Raw genomic sequence first — 4,698 nt, 5'->3', positions numbered from 1 at the left:
GTCTGAGTCTGTTAAATCAGATGGTATTAAATTTAACTTAATGGCATTTATTTATTCATGCAATAAATATTTGTTGAGTGTCTACTATATCGATATATGTATGTGTCACGGGCTGACCAAAGCAAACCATCCTGGTTTGCCCGGGACTGAGGGATTCAGCGGGACTCAAGACTTTTAATGCTCAAACTGGGACAGTCCCATGCAAACTGGGACCGTGGGTCCCTCTGGACAAGGCAGAGGTCTCCGTCCTAATGGAGGGGAAAGGTGGCAGGAAGAAAGTAACCCTGGCCACCACCACCAGTTCTAACCTTCAGGGTGATGGTAGTAGGAGGTGGGATCTTTGGGAGGTGCTTAGGTCATGAAGGTGGAGTCCTCATGAATGGGGCTAGTGCCCAGAGAGATCCCTTCCTCCATGTGAGGTTACAGAGCTGTGAGAAATAAATTTCTGTTATCTATAAGCCACTGGTCTACAGTATCTCTGTCATAGCAGCACAAACAGACTAAGACACACGGCCAAACCCAAAGGATTCATGTGATGGGAGAAACCACGAAGTCATATGGCAAAAGCATGAATGTAGGAGGGGTAGGGTTGGGGCCAATCATGCACTGACCATGTGGACACAGCCATCCCACTGTGATGGGTCAGGTCTAGGTGACAAACCCATCCCAGGGCCAGGGAGAGGCTCAGACACTCTGATAGACACACCCCAGAACTAATTGGAATATCAGGAAAACGGGCACCTCCCCAGCTGGAAAAGGGTGCTGGGCAGACAAAACCCCACAGACATCCTCTACAGACAGGAAGGCAGCTAATGGCTCCCGTGGGACAAAGGCCACCAAGGGGCGTGAACACGGGCTGTGGAGCTCAGAGGAGACAGTGCAGCCTGGAGTGGCCAGGAAAGGCCTTTCTGGAGTGAGGCACACAAACTGAGCCTCGAGTGTGGGTGGAGGGGCATTTCAGGCAGAGGGAACCAGCTGTCCGCAAGCGTGAGGCAGACCTCTGCTCAGGGAGGTGAGTGCCTGCAGCCCAGGGTTGGGGGTGTGGTGAGGCAATGAAGCAGGAGACAGACAGGAGAGGCAGGCAGCCTGCAGATCACAGAGGGGCCTCAGGCCAGGGGGAGGGGTCTGGAGTTTGTCCCAAAGGCAATGGAAATCCCTCATGGGCTTTAAGGAGGGGTGTGACATGATCCCCCCAGCAGATGGGCAGGTGGCACTGATAGCAACACGGGGAAAAGTGGGAGTGGGGGCTCTCGTGTCAAAACTGGAGACCGTTGGGGATGGAGTCACTGAGGCTGGAACCAGTAAAAAGGGGACACACAGAGAGTAAATCAGGAGACATCTAGCACTTTAAAAGGATAAGGATTGGTTTCTCTCTGATCGGAGATGAGGCAGAGGGAGTGTCCAGAAGGAAGCCAGGTGCCCAGATAAGGAAAGTCAGCTCACACATCTCATCAGTTCAACACAGCAAAGCCTACATCCCGCTCAAGCAGGGGTTCAGTCTGGGTGTCCTAGGCAGCTAGCTGCAAGCAGAGACTTAGGGATCCAGGCTTCTTCCCTCTTGTAGAGCCACCCTGTATGACACGTGGCTCCCCAGGATGACCCTGGGGGTTGCCCTGCCCTCTACCCACTAGAAGAAAAAGGAGGAAGAGGAGGGGGAGGGTTTTATGGGCCAGGACTAGAAGATCCATAGATCACTTCCACCCAAGTTCCCTGGGCTCCGTCTCCATCTCATGTCCACACCTAGCTGCAAGGGAGCCTGGGAAACACAGTCCAAACTGTGTGTCCAGGAAGAAGAGGCAACAGACTTGGTTTTTGGCCTGTCCCACACCAGGTTTGGGGCTTGGGGGAACCCAGGCAGGGAAGACTGGAGGGGGAGGAAATGTGTGAAGGGATGGTCTGGGTGGCCTTAGGGACATCTCAGCTTGTGTCTACGTGGATGCATTGGCGAGAGTTGAGGCCATTAGTGGTACAAAGAGCAGAGGTGACAAACCTGGGGAAGACCTCTCAGGAGGCTCTGAACAGAGGAGAGACTTTGTACAGTAGTCTGAGATTTCAAGTCCAGAGAATGTGACCTTTATTCTGGGGACAGTGGGGAGTGAGGGTGACCTACACAGAACCGTTTCTTCATAGAAGATAACGTTTGTAGGTTTCAGGGATTAAGACACGGATGCTTGTGGGGTCCTGGGCCACACAAAAGCCTGACAGGCTCAGAAGAGCTGGGGTTGCCCCTAATCCCCCCACCCCCTGCACATACACACACTAGAGGTGCCGGCCTTGCCCAGGACTCGGCCCTCTGGGCTTTCAGGGCCTTCCTCTCTCGGTCACCTCCTCTGGAGGAAGAATTCAGCTCAGATTTGCCGAGAATCCCTGAACATTCTAGCTGCCTCTGCTACAAGTACCCAGTGGGCTCCATTTGAAGAAAACCCAGGATAGAAAACCCCACGTGTGTCAGCGCCCTTGCCGCTATTCCTGGTCCAGATGAAACAGTCGCTTGGCAGCTAAGTCACCTTGCAGATCCTTTCAATACATGTCTCCTGGTGCATTTGAAATATTCAGTTCCACAAACCCTTATTAGGTGCCAAGCGCTGTGTTGGGCACCGAGCTGGGGCCCCGGAGACCGCACCCATGAGGAGAACTCCCCAGTGACTCTGAGAAGGCGGGGCTGCATCCAGGGCAGGGAGGGGCCCGCTCAGCGCGACCCAAGGGCACTCGCCTGGTGGGGGACACCCCTGCACGTCCCTGGAGCCATCAGCTTCCTGACTTGCCTAAACTCGGCAAGATTTCCAAACAGCCCCTCTGTGTGGAGCGAGGCTCCCTGCCATCAGCTTATCTCTAGAGGCTGGAGGAGCTGCCAGAAGAGAGCTCCCCTCTGTGTCGGGTTACACCCTGGCTTTGCCCTTTAACAGCTGCCCTGCGTGAACCAATCCCTCTCCTGCCTCTGCCCTCCATCTGCTCCCGGGAATGGGTGTGTGGGAACTAAAGTTTCCCTAGCTGTCGGGGCGGAACCTGGCAGCCTCCTTTCTCCTACGTCTGAGAGGAGGCTCGGTGCCAGGACGTGAGCTCTGAGGATGGAAAAGATACTCCGCCTCCCTCCAGATGCCCCCAGCCAGGTGGGAAGGCAGACTCCTCGACACTTAGTGCAGCAGCCTGGTCCCCGGACAGAACACACACCCTGGAGGGGCGGTGAGGGCAGAGGCGTCCTGGGCAGGCGGTGAAGCCAGGCTGGGGCCGGACGGCTCCCGCTGCCGGTGTGCACACTGACCGGGTCAGGACTCCACCTCCACCTCTGCCCCAGTGCCTGCACCCCAGCCTGGGCTCCGTTTGCGTGCCAGCCCTTGTGCTGAGAGCAGTCTCTGCAGAGTCTCCCGCCAATGATTATGATAATACACGCCCCTGATTCAAGGAGGCCACCTGCTAAAAGATGTACCTGCAATTGCAAAAGAGCATGAGGGGAAGGGATAGACCAGATGCAATGACAAGATTCATTAGAATTTCACACATTTTATCGTGTGTGTGTGGCTGGGGGTTGGGGGGCAGCTTAGAATCAAGGAGATGTGGTGAATGAAGATGACGCATGAGGCAAACCGTACCTCAGTGTGCAGTGCAGCAGTTCTCAAAGTGTGATCCAAGGGCACCCCAGGGGTTCCCCAAGACCTTTCCAAAGGATCTGCAGATCAAAACTATTTCCGTAATAATAGTAAGACATTATTTGCTTTCATTGTTCTAGTTTGCTCCTGAAGGTACAGCGGCGTTTTCCAGATGTGGGCACTAATATAATAAATGCAGAAGCAGGTATGTAAATCCTCGATCAAGCCAGATGTTAAAAATATTTGCAAACAATGTAAAAGAATGCCTGCCACTCTTCTCACTAAATTTGCTTTATTTTAGAAAATATAAGGGTTTTTTTTTTCATGTAAAATGTTATGATGTAAAGGACTTATTATTTTTAAGTTAATTAATAAAAATACCTCTGAAATTTGGAAGTTTTAATTTTGATTACAATATATTGATAAATATAACCCCCATACACAGAGTATCTCTGGCATCCTCTATAATTTTTAAGAGTGGAAGGGGTCCTGAGACCACAAAGTTTGAGATGCTGGTCTAGAGCCAGCCCCGCAGAGCATGGAAGCTACTGAGGTGTCAGGTGGGGACGCTGCAGACAGCTCTGAACTTGGAGCAGGAGACAGGGCTCGTGGCAGGCTCTGCAGCGCCAGGCCCACGTGGCTCTGGGCAAATCACATGGTTCCTCTGGACTCCCATCTCCCCTCCCTGCTGGGGGGAAAGGGAAATCCAGCCCGCTCCAGAGGCAGCAGGACCCAAGAGGAGGCCAAACGTGGGGAGGGGAGCGTGGCTTCGAAGCTGTAAGCACTGCGAATACCGGCTTCATCACCGTTCATGTGGCTCCCTGGGCATCAGGGGCGTGTCACCAACGAGAAGCCAAAACTACAGAAGCTGTGTCACTGGCAGGCAGGGAGTGGTTTCTTGCACACACACACGCACACCCATTGCGGGAAGCGCCCAGGTGCCGGCCTCTTTCTGGCCCCCAGCTCTGGCATAAGTCAGATGAGCCAGGTTTTCTGACTTTGAAAGGTGGAGAGGGAGTGAGGGCGGAAGGCAGGCCAGAGGCGTTCCTCTCTGCTGGTCCTCAGTCCTGTTCCCAAGCAGGTGGAGTTGGGTCAGGTCTGGCAGCGAGAA

This window comes from Neophocaena asiaeorientalis, unplaced genomic scaffold, assembly GCF_003031525.2.
Source record: "Neophocaena asiaeorientalis asiaeorientalis breed wild unplaced genomic scaffold, Neophocaena_asiaeorientalis_V1.1 scaffold396, whole genome shotgun sequence".
NCBI classification, from domain to species: domain Eukaryota; kingdom Metazoa; phylum Chordata; class Mammalia; order Artiodactyla; family Phocoenidae; genus Neophocaena; species Neophocaena asiaeorientalis.
The sequence above is the reverse complement of the archived record's forward strand: the minus strand, read 5'-3'. Positions refer to the sequence as shown.